The 20,344-nt window shown below is 32.6% G+C and overlaps 1 long non-coding RNA gene across 1 annotated transcript; it reads left to right on the top strand.

The window, feature by feature from the left end:
- Positions 1-3,936: 3,936 nt before the first annotated feature.
- LOC116189510 lies at positions 3,937-18,442 on the top strand. The gene is made up of 2 exons (XR_004152408.1): positions 3,937-4,265; positions 17,879-18,442. It is a non-coding gene; the product is annotated as an uncharacterized LOC116189510 (long non-coding RNA).
- Positions 18,443-20,344: the final 1,902 nt, after the last annotated feature.

Here is a 20,344-nt window from a genome sequence, read left to right as displayed (position 1 = left end):
ACGCCCCGATTTCATTAAATCTGAGCTCGGAGATTTGAAAACTCCTAAGAACTAAGGGAAATTGAGGCCCTAAGCCGGTTTATGTGTAGATTAGACTAATAGGTTGATAGTTTGTGTGATTTAGAGCCTAATTAGGATTAATTAGATAGTATCATGCTTAACTAGGATCAAACTCGACTAATTAATTTTGATTGTCTTCAGGAAAAGAGTAATTACATTTTAATTGGACTCGATTTGGTGTTAATTGAGTTAATTTGTATATAATTAGGTGTAATTAGTTGTAATTAGCTTGTGTGTGTGCTAATTAGGTTCTAATCGGGTTAAATCATGCTTAATTACTCATGATAGCATTCCGGTTGTGTGGTGATTTAGTTTAATTTGGGGTCAATTGAGTCTAATTAGGCTTAAATCGTGTGTAATCGGATTAACCCCGAACATGGCTATCAATAATTAGACTCGAATTAGCTTAATTAGGTAAAATTAGCATGAAAACGTTCCGTAAGTTTCTGTAACTTATGCTTAGATTAGTCATTTCGATGATTTGTTGCTTGATTAGGCCTACTTAGGAGTAATTAACTTCCTATGGTGGGGAATTAAGTTTAATTAAGTCCAATTAGCCTTTAGTAGCACAAAATTGACCTCTTAAGCATGCTGGAAATTTTTTGCTGAATTGATCCGAGATCTAATTGATTGATTTAGGAGTCAATTAGGCTTGATTAGGTGCTAATTGTGTTTATTATTCATTTTTTTTGTGTAATAAGGCCTAATTGTGGTCAATTCATTTAATTTTTGGTTCAATCGATGTATGGAGCTCTTGATTGTATGAATGATGGTGAGGGCCGAGTGGTTAGTGTCCGGTTGGGTCCGATTTCGCTTAACTAGAGTCTAATTAGGAGTAATTAAACTAATCTAGGTGAAATGGACTTAATTAGTGTTTCGGCCTTAGGAATCAGAATCTAATCAAGTCTAATTGGGTGTCCTTAGGCTTGATTAAAGTAGATAACCATCTTTGTGAATGGTGGCCAAATTTGTATGTGTTTAATCGAGTCAAAATCAGCTAAACCGTGAAAATCATATGTTAATTTGTAATTATTACGTATACTTGGCCTAATTCATGGGTTTGGGTTAATTAATAATTTAATTAGGAGTCTGAGGACCTAGGAAGGTCTTCGTGGCCTTGAGGTTCAGTCATTAAGACCCGGGATCCTTTAAACCGGATTAAAGTCAATCACTTGACTTAATTGGATTAATAATTCAGTCTTTTAGTGTAAATTGAAAAAAAAAAGTTAATCATTTATATTGACAAGTAATCATGGGGATTAAGGGTAATTAAGCCGCTATGGAGTCTTAGGAGCAAAATCGAAGGTTAAATTGATCTTGAGGTAATTAGGATAATTTTTTGTAGATTTTTTGGGATTAATTGGCTAATTCACGTAAATATGGTCATGTTAATAAAAATCGAAAAAATCGGTTAATAAAACCTATAGAGACAGGAAATAAACTTAAATTTTCTAGGCTAAGGGCCATAGGCCCATTTTCCACTTTTCGAGCCTTGGGCCCACTTTTAGGCCGACTCGGCCCACTTCATGGATGATTAGCCTGCATGTATGGCCCGTGATGTATGTTGGTATGAATGTATGACCCATTTTTAGAGTCGGATTGTATAATTGTATAATTGTATATAAGCACGTGCATCAGGCGGAGTCTGTAATTTATTCTTTATTTCCTTTGTATATCCGAATAAGGACCATGACCATAGAATTAATCAACTCGACTTTAATAAATAAATAAAAAGTGTTAGAACTATTAGAAATCCAAGATGGTACTGAAAAGGCGAGTTATTGACTTGCGGGCCCTAACCTGGTAACAAAGCCCCCGTATTCATTTCTCTAGTTAGAAGACCGAGTTAAACTTAAATCTTTTGGCAGTTAGTATCTTGACCCCATAAGCTACTTAGGTGGCTCACCGGTTAAATAAACAGTATAGTGGCGACTCAAATCCCGATTGTATCCCAGGCCACGCGAAATAACACAAAATCTGAGTCGGCGACGGAGGCCTAAAAACCACCCCGTGCGACACTAGGAATGCAAGAAAGTGGGACACTCCCACTAAGAATGTCCTGATAAGAAGAGAAGAATCGAATTCTCTAGGAGTCCTGGTCCCCATATGGGGCCTCTAGAGTAATGTGCTGAAAATGACTCAAGCTATGACATTACGCAACATATTGCAAAAAGAGGAGGAACCAAGAAGGAAAAAACTAGAAGGCTATTCGAAACAAGGAAGCCAAAAAGGCTAGGAAGGACATAGCCAATGAAATTCCAACTCCTAAACCTTCAAAAGGAGAAAATCCTTAGTGTCCTCATAAAGATGGACACGAACTAGAGACCTGAGCCAGTGTCATCAAGAACAATGATGACCAGACAACTAGTCATCACGTTAATCCCTCGAAAGAAGAGATTGAGGAAGAAACTTCTGAGGAGGAGTTCAATCTCCTCAATGAGCTGATGGCTCATGCTATGATCCCTAAGACTAAGGAAAATTAGAATTTGTTGGGAGAGCCATATGGAAAGTTTGACTACAATGTCAATATTTCGCTCCTCCTAGTTTCTACATGAATGAACCCACAATTCTTACAGGATGTGGATCTGAGGGCAAAAGTCCTGAGAAATCAGTAATGGTTTATGGCAAAAGCTATGAGGAACCCAAAAGGGTTGAAGGCAAAGGCCATGAAGAAGACAAACTTCCAAGAGATTATCAAGGATATTATTTTGACTCTAATACTGATCTTAAGAAATTTGGAATTTCTAAAGAATCAACCTTAATGTATTTTTGAATTAAGAGGAGGGATAATTAAAAAAAATTACAAACAAATTGAATATTTCAAGGATGAAGTTTTTTTGTAGGCTCAGACTGCTGGAACAGAGCCTTCATATCTACGTGATAGATGATAAAGGGTTGCTCGATAAGTACTCTCCAAAGCAATGCATCCTGAAAGACATTAAATGTCTTATTCCCTTGGAAATTCAATGGCTGGACCATGAAAAAGAAGTCGAGCCCGTGGATTCACAAATTCTTGAAACCTTCTTCTGAGAACTAGTCATTGCATGGGAAAAAGTAAGGGAATGGCAGAGGTCAAGGTTTGGTAATCTCTCGATGAAATAAGGCATCCTCTTCGTAGAAAAAGGCTTGGCGGACATAGTAGAGATCGATAGATCGGACTACGAGCTCTGTAACCAGCTACCTACTCCAATTCAGAGTACGCTATATTGCTTGGGGTACTTCCCAAGGTATGTGAGGGCTATGATCAGCAACACCAATAAAGAAGAAGTCGAAGAACAAATCTATAACTCCTATCGGTATTGGGATGTTAATCCTATGGAGGCTGTAAACTTATTCCCACGATAGCTCCATCCATATTCAGAAGTCACGAAAGAGACTTGTTGGAATACCTATCAAGTCCACAAGCTCAAGCAGAAGGCGATGCGACTAGAGTATCTAGAGGTTGTCTTAGAATATATGATATCCAAACAACGAAAGTACTTCGTCTTCTATGATGGACCCGTCATGGCCTCAATCCCAATCAAATTTGTCACTTACATGGAAGAGGGCCTGGCCAAAACCTACTAGGACAAGGTGGAAGATCTGCTTCTACAATTCTACGATAGAAGCCTTGAATTAAAGATCAAGCCCAAGACCTTCAAGCTTTGGAAATAGATTGCAGTGGTCCGAGATAAGCACTTCAATAGGATCCGGGGCCGAAAGACCCTAAGGCCCAAGCCTTGATGGCTTGACTAAACATCAACCATGACGTCACCACAAACGTGCAACACGAAGGGAATATATTCGCTAATAGTGGAGATAGCAGTACTAAAGTAATGTTGGGCAATAATGCTAAGTGTGTGGTGTTTAACAAGTAGATGAGCATCAAATGTTCTATTGCATTCGAGTATTGTATATGTGTGTACTATTCCTTTGTCACTTTGTAATCAGTGTGTTGTTCGATGTGTCGTGTCGTTATAATTGAAGATGAGTTGGCTAACAGTGCTATGGGCATCGGCCATGTATGAATGGATGTTCTCTCTTCCTAGTCCGACAGAGCACGAGTAAGAGTGTGGTAATAACATCAATGTGCTTCTAAAATTCTCTCTTCTCCTATATGCCATCTTGAGTGAGGGAAGCAATGGTAGCACAGAAAAGTCTCTGACGCCGGTGATGGGCTTGCAGCAGAAGCGAAAGCTTAGTGGACCCTGAAGCTTCAAACCAAGGTATATGTTAATAAACAATTTCATCGTTTATGTCTTCTAGCCAAAATTGGTTGAAGGGAAATTTTCTTAGTGAAAGTCTCAGGGAAGATCTATGTGATCTTCTAGCACAGAGTGATCTCATCTATGCTAAATAGTCTGAAGCCGAGACCAAATGACGGGAGTATATAGATAAGGTCTAGACATAAGGAGCATCGCTCCTTGGGGACAATATTGCCTTCAGCGATCTCTCGATCAAAGTCAATACAAGAAACTTGAAAGACCTAGTTCTTGGGCACGATAATTTGAAAATCCCGAAGTGAGAATTCCGACAAGTTATGTCAGAATGTTGTCCTAATCTTGATTGTCTATATTTAGACCACGGAGAAGGCAAGGATCCTGTTATAAGGTTATAGGTTACTTAATTCTATATCGGATCAATTAATTTCTTTAAATGCGAAGGTACTTAAGCTATCTGAAAAGATAGATCATCTCTTTGAATTTAAAGGAGTTGACTCTAAGACAGAGTGAATTTGAGGAATTCTTCCTCAAAGGCAAATCCAATCTCGAATTTGTATCCTTCTACTCAAATGAGTTCGAGAAGGTCAGCAAAGTAAGGCAAGAAAGGAAAAAAAGAACACGGTCTCTACGAAACCCTCACTTCATTGAGTAATTTCTGAATCTTGAGTATATCTCTCTCTGATGAGTTCTGTTGTTGAAAAAGTGATAGATTCAATAAATGAGTTTCATTTTAGTGACTTAAAAAGCGTAATTGAATTAAAAAATAAGGTCTTGGCAATGAAAAGCGTTCTTGCACATGAATTGGAACAATTTACTCAAGGTAATGCTCAAGACTGAATTGATAGAGAAGAGTTTGAAAATGAAATACGATTTTGTGAATTATTTGCAGTAATGATCGACACGTTGGTTTATGTGAGATAGGTCTAAGTCTCATCATAAGGTAATCTTAATTCTGCATTTTCATTTTCGTATTAGAGCCCAGGAGAGAGTTCTTTCTTTGTCAAGGGTGTGATTGAGAAAGTGAAAAGTTTGGAGACTATTTTGAAAATTAAAATAGCATTTAGATTCTCGTGGAAATCTCCGTGACTGGATGTAAGAACTGCCGTTCTTCACAAATCTTCCCAAGCAAACTCTCCTGAATTTTTTTTTCTTGGGTTGACCCTCAAGCATTTATTTAATTTTCTTGGGCCAGCATATCATACCCAACCTATCAGATCAACTATATATGATAATCTTCAGCATAATTTCAACTATATATCAAAATCTTTTTAATTAGATATATTAAGATTTTAAATTTTCAATATATTAGAATATTAAGAACATCTTAAAGCAATAACTTTTTTTATGTACTCTGATATCTGGAAGCTCAATAAGTCCCAACTAAATCACTTCGAACCGAGTCGACCTAGTAAAAGATAAAATTCTCCAAATATTAATTTTCTTCATTTACGAACTTGAAAAACAATGAATTTTATTTCTCAAGTCTCTTTTTTTTCCTTGTTTTTTCAATTTTGTCCTAATTTTTTTAATTAAATCTTTTCCTCAATATTGCACTGCTTTTTCATTAAGTCATGTCGAATCTTCATCAACAAAGCTAACGTGCCATTTTCTTTAAAATAAAATGATTGAAAAAAGCTGAAAAAAACCCTTATCTCAATTTCGAAAGGGGTGGGGGCCACACCTAACCCACCAGGACCACCACTCCTTCCCTTCTCCCTCTTCCATTCTCTCTCTCTTTTGTGCAGTATGCCGTTCCATTCTCTAATTTCCCTTTTTCTTAAATTTTGTTCTTTGTGATTTTCTGAAAATTAACTCCTTTTAAGGAAAATGCGATGTCAGCCTTTTTGATGGAAAAATGGATCCTAGACTATATTATGAGCAAACAATGTAATGTTGAGGATAAAAATGTAAATTGAACTTGAAGAACTAAAAGTGATTTTTCTTTTATCTTATCAATTTTCGTTTTATGCGCATGGATCTCATTTACAAATTTTAATTAAAAAAGAAAAAAGAGAAACTTTTTTTTCCCCATTCTCCATAAATAAACTGCCGAAACTGCAAGTAGCTGAAAAAGGCGGGGAAAGGTCATTTTCTAATTGGTGAAATGTAATCATCATTTGCGGCTTTCATAATGGTGTCGCGCTTTTGATTAATTCGTATAGTAAAAAAGGAATTGATTCCGGGCCTCATCATTGTTCCCGTCAGATTCAATATCTAATCTGTCAGAAGACTACAAAGAGTAGTTTTTAGGGATATCTGTTGATTCTCATTTACATTGATTGCATGATCGAACAATCATTTGGACTAGAGAATCTAGTGAGAAACAGGAATGGATCCAAGATTTTGATTGACGGGGATGGGTCTTAATACGCTAACATGAAGGTAATTTATTTAGATGAATGAGGGAACACATTATTGTACTTTATAGTGACCCGATGAATTTGTGACTCTATTGAAACATCTATAAGCTAAAACATTGTCTTTAATATTAAAAGATAAAAAAAAATAGAATTTTACCAATGAGCGTAATTTGATATGTTCCATTGTAGAAGTTACCTGTAACGATAGTGAGCAATTTAAGAGTGTAATATGTGATATCTAATAACTCCTCATAAATTAAACTTTTCCTTTTTTAGCTTTTTCCAAATTTTTTATTTCAAAAATTTTCTAATAAGTTTTTTTCCCTTTTGCATCCTTTAAGTTTTTCCCGTAAATTTTTTTTTAAATAATAATTTTACTCAACTTAACTCAATTCTATTATTCCCCACATTCAACAATACAATCATTATTGTTTCGTCTTTTTCTACCATTTAATAACAATTTCTCACTCATATTTTTTCCTAATTATTTTTCTAAATTAATTTTTTAATAATAAATTTCTATTTACTTTTTTATAATTAATTTTTTAATAATAAATTTCTCATATACTTTCACAACTATATATACATACATATATATATATTCTCACATTAACATATTTGTCAATATTTGCAATAATTTCATAAAATCAAATTGAGTTGAATCACTTATTCAAATTGAAAACCAAATGCAAGCCTAGTTACTCCCTTTTCATTTTTCTTCCATTCTACATACTCCTTTGTTTTCGCGGTTTGCACCATTTGGTATCCAAAAGCTCAATGGATCACATTAATCTAGGTCTGGGTATCCTCAGTTTACTAGAGGGTAATACTCTTCCGATAGTAGATTTCTCCATTCACAAAACTTGATCCTGAGACCTTATTTAAAGGGAAGAGGTGTGAAAACAACTCTTTAATTCAAGAGGTTGCATGTCGGGCTAAAATCAACCCATGTTGGTTACTCCAAAATAATTGTAAAAGTCATATTTCCATCTTGCAAATAAATGGAATTATTGTAATTTGTGATCAGGATAATAGGGATCTCACTTAAAAGAATAATAAGAAGAAGAAATCAATGATTTTATTAGAGAGTTTGATACCACCACTTAGCTAATAATCTAAAATTTTTGAGTTGGATATAAGCTCAGATTATTTATAAGTCTAGTAGAATTTTCAATAATTTGAATAAATAAGGTGTAGCGTAATTGCGCAAGCCCTCACTTGGTAATTAAGAGGTTCCAAATTCAATTCTTGTGGTGGGACCATCTATTTTCCTTTATTCACTATTAGAATTTCTATTTTATTTTACTAATCACATGTACCTTTCTTGTAGCGGAAATTTTATAACTTGGTCATGTTCATATTTTAGTAATACATTTTGGTATCGCTCTTTTTCTTTTCAATGGACCTTCCAAGCAAAGGTTGTTAGCGAGTCAAGCAACATGGAGCCAATAGCTCCTGGAGCTTATCAATGTGGCGTCATTGTGAAATACGAAATTAAACCAAATAGCGTATCTATATCTATATTTATATATCTGTATATCTCTATCTATATATCTATATATACATATGAAAGCTGAGCTATTTCAATTGATATGAATTTCGTATTCTCGCGACTGTGATTCGTTTTCGTTTATTTTTATTATATTTTTAATAAATTAATTTTACTTATAATATATTATATTCGACTTTCGATAAATAAACGTGTGATTCGTTTTCGTTTATTTTTATTATATTTTTAATAAATTAATTTTACTTATAATATATTATATTCGACTTTCAATAAATAAACGAATGAAAACAATAAGTGCGATCATATTGTTATTTCGTTTTATTACGCAAATACGTTTCTTAACGATAGAGTAAATAATAATAGTATAAAGCAATACAATAATAAGTACGTTGCTTAACGATGAAGTAAATAATAAAAATATAAAATAACATATTAATATACACGTTTACTTAATAATGAAGTAAATCTTATATTAATATGTATGTTTATTTTTCTATGAGTTTTACAACAAATTAATCTTAATGAATTTTGTCGTAAAATTGATTGGTAGTATACTCGATCAAGCCAGTGATTTTCTCACATGCTACGTATCCCATTCTACCCCTTCGGTGCAAGTGTTCAGATCTATTATGACATAGTGTTTTAGGGTTTTAGGATTTTGGGTAGTATGGGTACTACGGATTCTATTCTACCTATACTTTCATTTTTTTCTACATATTTTACTTGATAAAATAATAAACTTTATTTGAATTTATCACATTTACTTAGTTGAAAGTTAAATAATGTATAAATTTCAAATTAATTTTCACAAATGTGTTTTTTTTTTTGCTACTTACGAAGCACATATTAACTCTGACATTATTCAAAGAGAAGGATTATCAACTTCTTTAATTGAGCCATTTCATGCGATATCAATGAGAGTACGATTCAAATTTCGCATTTGCGCGACTGTGATTCGTTTTCGTTCATTTATTAATATATTTTAAATAAATTTATTTTAATTATAATATATATTCTATTCAATTTTCGATGAATAAACAAATGAAACAAATAAATGCATTCACATTAGACTACAATTACATTTTCGTTTATTTTTAGTATATTTTAATAAATTTATATTACTTATAAGATATTTTATTTGTCTTTCATTGAATAAAATAAGGAAGAAATAAATGGCCTCACATTGCTATTTCGATTTATTATGCAAATTATAATTTTTCATTTTATAATATATACGTAATAATTTCCCCCTAAATTTTTATATAAAAAATATATGCATTACTTAACGAGAAAGTAAATAATAAAATATATAATAATATATGTGTTTAATTGATTGTGAAGTAAACAATATTAATATATACATTTATTTTTCTCAAAATGTTATGTATAAAATAATTAATTTGAATTAATTTCGTCGCATGTACTTAATTTATAGTTAAGTAATGTGTAGATTTTAAATTACAAAGTGGAATAGAATATATAATATTCAAAATGAATTTATTTACAAAATAGACTGTCTTCTATGAATTGGTACTTCTTCTACGAGTTGGATATGTATTGTTCCTTAACAAAATATACCTGTTAATATGCATGAAACTACTATCATGCAACCAATTGTATTTTGATACGTGGACAACCTAATATTTCTTAACATGTATAATTTTAACTATTTTACCCCTCTATATAGAAACCTCACAACCACATATACTTTACTCTTTCATGTTTTGTTATTGAGAGAATTTTTTTCTTGTCCATTCTCATTACTATTTGTTCATGACAACACATTTTTTTTCTTACGGGCCATGAACAACGATGTTCCTTCTACAAGGAGATTTATGGAAAAAATCTCTAAGAATTTGGAACAAACTACGATCGTATACAAAAAGAAAGTCATGCAGCTCAAAGAACTATTACACTATGTCAACATCAAATGAGTAAAGTAAATATTTTTTTCTTTTTCTTAAATATAAGATGTAATCACTATTTCAATTAATATATATCAATTATATGAATTTCTATATAAATTTTGATGACATGCCATTACTTGATAATAACTAAAAAAATATCATTCAAATTTATATTTTATGATCTATAATTAGCGGGTATTGATGATCGTGCATAGCATGGGCCATCTCCCTAGTATCTATATGAAAGTTGTGTTATTCCGTACGATGCCGAAGAGAGTGCGATTTGAATTCCGTATTATTGCGACAATGATTCATTTTCGTTTATTTTCACTATATTTTAATAAAAATTTTATTATTATATTTTATTCTACTTATTTAATCGACTTTTGATGAATAAAAAATAAGAGCTTTCACATTGCTATTTCGTTTTATTATGCAAATTAAATATTTATTTTTAGTACAGAAAATTCTCTTCTAAATTGTTTATATAAAATAATGTATTCATTACTTAGTGATGAAGAAATAATATTATTATAAAATAACATAATAAGTAAATTTTTATTATATTTAATAAATTTATTTTAATTATAATATATTATATTGGACTTTCGATGAATAAAAATACGAAAGCAATAAGTGTGTTCACATGACTATTTCGTCTTATTAAAAAATATTTTATTTTTAGTATATAAAATTATAATTTTTCTTCTAAATTTTTTATATAAAAAATAATGCAATAATATATAAATTACTTAATTATGAAGTAAATAATAATATTATAAAACAATATAACAATATATATGTTTAACTATGAAGTAAATAATATTTAATATATAGTTTCACTTTTTCTCTAAATTTTACCGTACAAAATAATAAACTGTAGTTAATTTTGTCGCATTTATTTATTTCATACTTAGGTAATGTATGAATTTAAACTATTTTATTTGATTTTTTAAAATTGCTGATCATTTTTTGAAAAAAGAATTTTAAGAATTTAAGTCATCTCTTCTTGAATTTTTCCTTCTTTGAAATTTTTATTGATTCTTCTAAATAAACTGAATTATCTTATTCTAATTGTCTTAATGATTTGTACCATTAAATTCTTGAAATCGGAACTACTATGAGTTTATTTAATTTCAAAAATTGTTATTAATCAACTCATAAAATTAAATATTCTTAATAATAATGAAAATTAAGATGATGGTGCCAATGCGTTGCACCGGGTATCATACTAGTTCTGTGTAGTGCTGCTGGCATGCATGGTTTGTACTCAAAATTTGTATCTCCAGTCTTTCTTATTTGTCCACGTAAAATGACATGAATATTGATACATCTTAAGTTTGAATTCCAACCAAAAATTGATAAAGTGATGTTTGATAAATTAAGTGTTTGAAAATTAAGTACTTAATTAGTTAAAGAAAGAAATGTATAGGAAGATGGATGGAATGATAATGATGATAAAATATTTTGTGAGGAGAAAAGAACACCAATAAGTGAAAAATGATTTATTTCATTAAGTCAATTTTTTTCCTTATTCATTATTAAGCACGTGTTTGATAACTCAAATTAAGTGTTGAAATTAAATTTGCAGCACTTAATTGAGTTCAACTTGTTTGATAACACAAAAAAGAAGTTAATAATGATTCAGTCAAAAAAATGCTTAATGATTAAGAAAGTGGGGACCTAATTTCTTTTTTTACCGGCTCGCTTCGCCAGGGTCTCTTTATACCATATTTGCCACAAAGTCCCCAACTTTTTACATGATTTGCAAATTAGTCCACTCGGCTTTGGGACATGTGGGACAAAAAAGGAAGGGGAGGGGGGAGGGTGACGGGATGGGAGAGGAGGGCGATGACAGCAGGGATAGTGGGCCACCACCGCCCGAGATCAAGCTAGTCCTCTATCTTTGATCGAAGAGAGAGAGAAAGCTCAATCTCGTGTGGTGGTGGCCAAGATTGGGGCCACCGCTACTCAGGATCGAGCCAACTCTTTGTCTTTGATCGAAGAAGGAGAAAGCTCAATCCCAAGCTGTAGTGGCTTTAATCTCAGCTACCATTGCACCAACGAGGTGGCCAGCAACGTCGCCTTGGGCGGTGGTGGCCAGGATCGGAGCCACCCCTCCCTCTCCGATTGAAAACCCTTCAATCCTTGTTTTTTTGAAAGTTTCAATTTTTTATTTTTTGAATTTTAAAAAATTAAAATAAAATGTGGCCAAAAGTGTGAAGAAGTTAAATTGCTGGCATTTAACTAAGTATAATTTCAGTTATTATAATTTTAATCCAATCAAACACTTTACACTTAATCAGTTAAACACTTATTCTATTTAAATCTTAAATTTTTAGCATTTAAAATTGAGTCCAAACAAGCATAACTTAAGTAGCTATTGACTCAATGATCAAGTAGATTACATCCTTATCTTTCATTTTCTCTTTCTTTCTTGTACATTTTTTATGTAATTAACATTTAAACACTTATTTTATTAACTTGTAATCAAGCAAAACCCAAGAAAAGCTCAAAACAGACGAGGCGAGCCATGCTTTGAAGCTCACCGACTTGATCGGCCTATTTCTTTTCCTTTATTTTTCCCCCAAAAAACGATTGGCTTGGTAACACCCTTATTTTTATTGTATGCCCCACTATATTCCAAGTGCGTAAAAGCTGTCAAAATAATATAAAAGAGTAAATTGCACTGGTGGTCCAAAATTTTTTATAAATGTTTCAATATGATACAAAAAGTTTTTTTTGTTACTTGATGGTACAAAATGTTTCAAAGTTGTTTCAGTATAGTACAAATCGTCATCTCGCTATTAACGTCGTCAAGCCGTCCTTTACAATACTGTAAATTTTGCACCATCATGTGACTTACGTAAAACATTTTGTACTATTAAGTTACAACTTCAAAACATTTTGCACCATCATGTAACATCCCACAAAAACCGATTTTGCACAATCAGCATTGACTTGACGGTGTCAATGGCGAGATGACGGTTTGTATTATACTGAAATAACTTTGAAACTTTTTGTACCATATTGAAATATTTGTAAAACTTTTTTGACTATCAGTGTAATTTACCCTAATATAAAGTGAGAAAGTATATTGTGTATAAAAAGATAGTGGTGAAAATTTCCTCTAGGTATATTATATTTGAACGTAATGACAATACTTGTAAATTTATAACCCGTTTGTTTTCAGGGTTAAAATCACAAAAATTTTAACTTTAACTTTAACTTAATCCACTACACGATAAAAATACATATTTCACAAGTCAAAAATTTTAACTTTAACTTTAACTCAACACACTACACAATATTTTGTCCTTTTCCACAATCAAAATCAAAATTACTTTAACTCTGAAACCAAAAGCACCGTTAAAGTCTTTGAGGTTGGAAAAAAAAATAATTTGATCGTGATGTCTACGTAAAAGGTCAAATTGTTGTGAAGTAAAAAGACATACCGAGGGATGATGATGCAGTTTTGAGTAAGACAAAAATGATGACAGTTACCTTATGGCGGAACTAACAAATGCTTATTTTTTTTATAAGTAAAAGGCTAGATCTGGTTATTAGCCTGCTGTGGCTGCCCCAACTAAGGGAACCTAACCGCCACGGAATGTTCCTTTCGCCATAGCTCGCTGAGACTTTAGCCCAACTTGGTCACCGCAGCCCCACCAACACACTAGTGAATTAAGTCAAGGCCCACTGATCAAGCATTATGTGCTGGCCACCGCCATCCCATAATACACCCACATAATGGCGAGCTCTACGTCCTCAGTGAGGTTCGAACTCGTGATGTTCAAGTGGAACGCTTGATGTTTAACCACTAGACCACTGTGCTGGTGGTACTAACAAATGCTTATAAATTACGTGTGGTAGCTCTTACTTTAAAATTGAAATTTTACATGAGAAAGAGGGTGTAATATAACAATATTAAGGGTTCACGTCTGATTTTTATAGTGAAACTATCCATACTTTTTTCTTAATGGTTAGAATTTATATTCATTATACTAAATACAAGATCTCCCTTATAAAAAAAAGCCAAAGTTTGACGTCGTTACTTTTCCAAAAACAGATTAAGAAGGTCAGCTGTCCAGCTAATTTTCATAATAATCTATATGAAGTAGCAAATCATATATAAGGGGGTTCTACTATTTAATTAAAACCGATATAATAGGTATAATGACAAAAGAATTATCATTTTCAAGATCCGCGAAAGAAAAATATTATCTAAATTATTTCGAGATTTATGTTAACAAACTAAAGTGCAGGGCGAGGTGATGAAGCAACGATGGAGGCGGGGTGAGCGTGACAAAAGGAAAATCTTGGAAACCTAACACATACGACAAGTTCAAATATAAAATTAAAAAAAGCTGAAATATATATATTTATTTATTGGTAATTTGTTTATAACTTAAAAATAATTGTATAAAAATATTAGGGCGTATAGGAGCAAAAATAAACTAAACGAGAAAAGATAAAAGTTTGGATTTTTTTTATTAATTATGAGAGCTATTGAAAACTAAAATTGAGACAAATAAGAGGAAACTTTGACTTTCATATTATATATATATGTATTGTGTAATATTGTAATAATTAATGTATATTTATTTTTGATATGTTCTTTAGTATTCAGAAGTCCACGGGGCATTGACTAATCTAGTTTATGCCAAGTCGGCCCATTAAGGAATAAATCTCTTATAGTCAATGATTTTCTCCATTTACAATATTCGAATCCAAGATCTTATTTAAGATGAATAAGTACTGATCAATTTGAACCAACTAAAATTAAAGCATATTCCTCTTTCTAAGAGAATCTACTTGATAGAAAATCAAATTTTTGTATTTAGTACGTAGCAGATATTCCTATGAGGCAAAGCGACCTAGACCATCAATCATATTTCAAAAAATGATAGATTCCATAGGCCACCCCTACAATTTTGTATAAGAATAAGAACATTCTCTCCTTTCAAAATGGGACCTCACCATCCCTCTTTTTGCTCATACGACAACTGTCTGAATACCACATATAATCGTAACTGATGAGACACTCCAAATAATATTTTTTTAAAAATAATCTGAAATTAAAATATGAAAACTGAAGGGGATGCAAAATGCCTATGGGGTCTCCCGCTGCCAGCAATTGCCCTTGAGGGAGGTCACCGAAGGGGTCAAACCCATCCAGGATCTCGTCTTTGGGGACAGTTTTTGGCAGGGGAGACACCACTGTGGGATCGCCCTCCTTGTCCCTTGTCGAATTCTGATGACCTCCTCCTGGGGACAGTTGACGGTGGGGGAGACCGCACCGGCGCTTTGAACCCCCTAAGCTTTTTTTTCCCCCTTCAATTTTGCTTTTAATTTCAGATTGTTTTTTATATTTAAAATTTAAAAATCACTTGATCAGCTGCCACATCAACAAAAAGAGAAATGGTGAGCGTCTTATTTTTAAAGGACGGATGTCTTTGAATTTATTCTATTCTCAAGGCTTTAATCAACCTATATATACTAGAAAATAATTAATTGTAACATATCAGTGATAATTCGTAAGCCTGATGTACTGAAAGAAAATGCACCAAAACAAAGGCTTGGAAGAGTTAGTATGCCACAAAGACATTAGTGAGGCGGTATATAGGAAGTGAGATGTAGAGAAAAGAATGGGCTAAACTACAAAGTAGTTGGCAAGGCAAAATATAATCTGGCTGACAATTAGCCGATAATTTCTCCTGGCTATATAGGTAGCAGGCAATTTCAACAAGTCAATTATTTATATTTAGTTTTAACTTTATAAGTGACATAGATACAAAAAACACGGTGTAATGCTGGGTACATGCCTTCGTTTGGTAATTTAGAGATTCCAAATTTTATTCTCCTTTGTGAGACTTTTCGTTTTAGTTATAAAAGAGGCACATTGACATAGTACAATGAAATAAAAATCCTAATAATAAAAGGACATGTGTAATCCCATTTAGTAACTTTAAGAGTGATATAGATACGAAAAACACAGTGCAATGCGGGGGCACATACATTGGGTTGTGTTTGATTTTAAAATTTAGTTGAGTTAAGTTTTGATTTTAATTTGTTTGTAATGATTGTGTTGTTGAATTATGAGAAAAAGTGTGAAAAAGTAATGAATAGTTGAAAAAAAAAAGTAATGATTGTGTTGTTGAATTATGGAAAAAGTAATGAATAGTTGAGAAAATTTAATGTTAAAAATTGAATTGAATGGTTAAAAAAATTGAAGAAAAATGTAAAATAATAATTGTGTTATTGATTTGAAGATAAATGGAGTTAAATGGAGTAAAGTTAAAAGAGAGTTCATTGACGTTGTATAATAAAATAGAAATCCAAATAATAAAAAAGCATGAATAATTCCATTGATCGAACTTGAAACGTTTTCATTATTAGGCGAATGCGTCCCATTACACTATACCATCTTTTTAGAGAATCCAAAATCTATTCTCCTTGTGGGACTTTTTGCATCCCTTTATATTTAGCTTCCTTAAACAACCCATGGAATCTCTATTACACTCTTGGCAAATCCCACGTCGACAAAATGCCGGAGAGATACTGAAAATATATATATATATATATATGTATTTGAATATATCAGGTTTCTTTTATTGTTTATTAAGCTAAAAATTTTAATTTAGAAAAATACATATGCACAAGTATATGTTATGTGTTGTTTTTATTGGACCATTACCCATCAGATTGTTACCCTTGGACCCTCTTTTCCACCGTCATTGTTCATCAATTTTACACTTGTCAATTCGCTTTAAGATCATCAGCTCTCACCGCCTTGCTTTTGTTCCATTAAATTCGGCCTCTCTCAATTTTTATTGCATTCTGTTCGTTCAAATAAATAGAGGTGTTAAGCTATAGTGAATTTGAGGAACAGTTTGAGATGAATGACTTTAGGAAAAATACAATTCAATTGGTTTTTGACGTTTTCAGGTTAGAGGGATTATCAATATGAGCAATCTTTTCCTAAATTAGTACTTCTATTATCGCTATATTACATTGTCATTGTCATGTCAATGTTACGGATCATGCATGTATTTTATTTGATTGATTTGATATGATTGGACCCGTGGATGATCCGTTTAGTTTAGATTATGGTTATTCATTGAACATGAAACTCACTCCCAAAATACTTTTCAGTTGTTTTACAAGTCGGTGAAAAGCGAAATTTATCAGATTTTCAGTTGTTCGATCAAATTTGTTATCATCGAATATTTCAAATATTTGTATAAAAAATATTGTATTTATCGAAAAATGTATTGGTAAACTTTATCGGTATTTATGTTTTTATTGTGAAATTAGGGAGGTGACACCCTCTCTTGTAAATGAAAAAAGAAAATTTAAGGTGAAAAAGGGTAATTATTATTTTGGTGTATACCACCTAATATTTGGAAGTCCATTAGGTTTCGAGGTACGAGCTGGGTCGGTTAAATAATTAAGAATAAAACTCTTCCAATGTCAAATGTTCTCTATTCACAAAAGTTGTACTTAAAATTTTATATAATTGCTTAAACCAATTCACAGGAATGAAAAATGCGGAAATAAGTTAAGAAAAAAGAGAGATCATTTGATTGATCAAATATTTAATATTCAAATTATATCATGTAGTAATTATGGTTATGGGATATTAATGGAGCAGTGAAACCTAGTTGTAAACATACCGTTTTTTTTTTTTGCCTCAACAAGCATAATTACTTATTTTGAAAATTCATGTATAACCATTTTTTATCTTCGGTATTGTACATGGTAAAGAGTCAACACACGTAGATATTTCCAAAAAAATTTATTTATATTATTATTTGATATTATCTTTTTATTCCGCAGCGATGTGTTCAATAAGTCTTGTATTCGCGGAAAACTGAAAACCCGAAAGATCAGAAGAAACAAGGTAGAATCGACTGAAGAAGGCAAGGAGAGGTGATGAGATGCCGAATTCTAGCGAGAACCACGGTCAGGACATATTGCAGTTGGGTCTTGGCTTGAGGAGCAAACTGCCGTTTGAGCAAGGGCCATGAACCGTGGTTTGGGAGGCATCGCAGCTTTTGAACCATGACCAGGTATGGCAAATCGCTGTCCTGGGGTCGTCGTCCAGCACCAAAACAGGCAGGTTTTGGGTTATTTTCGGGTACGAGTAATTTCCTATTCGACCCAGATCTCTTGTAACTTGTTTTTTGCATTAACGAGGATACATTTTAGAGGATTTTAAGATATATTCTGGCAATATTTAGAATGTTGAATCTACATATATAACAAGGGGTGAGCCTTGTAAGAACACATTTGTGTTTGTAACGAGGCTAGAAACACGAGAGTGATTCCTGATCTCAATCTAGTGAAACCTCTGTCTTGTCCATGGATATTTTTCTCGACTTGAGAGTTTTATATCACCTATAATCTGGTGTTATTTTCTTCTCTTCTCGGTCAAAATTACTCAATATCGGCATTCTTCCCAACACAATGCTTATGGTTTCTTACCAAGAATTAATTTAAGGAAACCCTTTCTTATTTGGGTCAGGAAGGAATCCTTAATTTAATCTAACATAATTTAATTAATTCCATTCTGATTCTGATGTATATGGTTCTATTTTATGTGGTTCGCGTATCTCCAAACCCTACGCCACACAGATTATTAAAAATTATATCTTCTATTCAACGGCCAAAGATTACCAAATGAAAGCTATGCATTCAGGAATCTCATGACCTATGCATTATTAGATTCTTTTCATATATGTACATAAAATAAATTAACATCATCTGCATCGATATTTGAGGATTGCAATATGCTCACAGCATATATGGGGTAAATCCAGGAAAAGTAAGGGGAATGATATTCATCCCAGGCTTGTACTTTAGCAATAAAGATTATATATGACCCAATTTTCGCACATCTTCAATTAATCCACCTCTCCAAGTGAGTCAAAGAACTCGTCCAGGTCACTTGGCCTACGGGATTCATATCCGATTATACGTCAGGCCCCACGGGAAATGCATCTCGGATTTTTAAACCCAAGGGCTTGTCCCTTTCTTGTCCTTAATTATTAATCTCGTCCACATAGCCAGCTGGGGCGTATCTGGATTGGTATTTTCTATAGTAAAAATTATATTTAAAATATAATTTTATTTGTTTATTTAGTTGCTGCCGTAGCTCGACGATAAGTCGGCAGTTTTATCCAATTACTAATAAAGATTAAAGAATAAAATAAAAAACCCTTCTTCTTATATATCAACGATTAGAATATACAAAACCCCAAGAACTGCATCACCTGAGGTGACCTTAATTATGGTATGTAGGTCAAAATCTAACAGAGATCCTCACTTAAAAAAATGGTGTTTAGGGTTTCCAATGCTTCACCTCCATGACTTATTTAATTACCCTATTCACTCGTAGATTGTTAAATTAAAGTAGTAGTAAGACATCCGCAGATCTATAAGATGGTCGAGTACCATCACCTATGAACTTAAACATCTGTATTAAATATGAGATTACCCATCTATAATAAGTAAGTGAAAATTCTACATATGGTATCAAAATGGTTGACATATTAATACGAATTCGCACTTTATTATCAGGCAAGAGCGTAGAGAAAGAAAAGTCACCTCATCGCTAATAAGTCCGAACATGAAAAAGGAAACTCGCCTTAGCCTTAGTTGTCTCTCCAAACCCGAGTATGGAAGAGAAAGTCCACATCAGAATCGATAATTAAATCCGAGCATGGAAAGGAAACTTGACTTGTCGTCAGCTGTTGGGGCGGGGGCGTGGAGTGGGGTGTGGGGTGGGGAGACACTTGGTAGTTGGTATGTGAGAGCAGGACACAGAGCGGATTTGATGGAGTAACATCGCTTTTTTGAACTGAAATTAAGAAATTTTAGATTCGATTTTCACTAGTTAGACTCTCGTTTTGCTTATATTTTCCCTCCTTTATATATTTACTTCTAAGCTTATGGGTCTAATTTTGTAACTTAAAAAAAAATCATGAGAAGTTTGAAATATTTTAAGTTGCCACGCAAGCGCGATTGTTGCAAATTTGAATTCCACATTGGAAAATCAACAATAAAATAATGGGTATATATAATGATTGAATTCATCGTTCTACCGGCTTAAAATTTTGAATTAGTCATGTATTCAGTCACTTGTAGATCCACTGCCAATTTAAGTTACAACTCCCGCCTAAAAATACGAAGCGGCAAACCTACAGCAAGTTAATATCTAGATCCAATTAGCAAAAAATATATGGTGACCATAATAGTAAAACTGAAAACAGTTTATTATTTGTCTCAAAATGAATTTCTTGA

This window comes from Punica granatum, chromosome 8 (assembly GCF_007655135.1).
Source record: "Punica granatum isolate Tunisia-2019 chromosome 8, ASM765513v2, whole genome shotgun sequence".
In the NCBI taxonomy this organism is placed as follows: Eukaryota; Viridiplantae; Streptophyta; class Magnoliopsida; order Myrtales; family Lythraceae; genus Punica; species Punica granatum.
The sequence above is the reverse complement of the archived record's forward strand: the minus strand, read 5'-3'. Positions and strand labels throughout refer to the sequence as shown.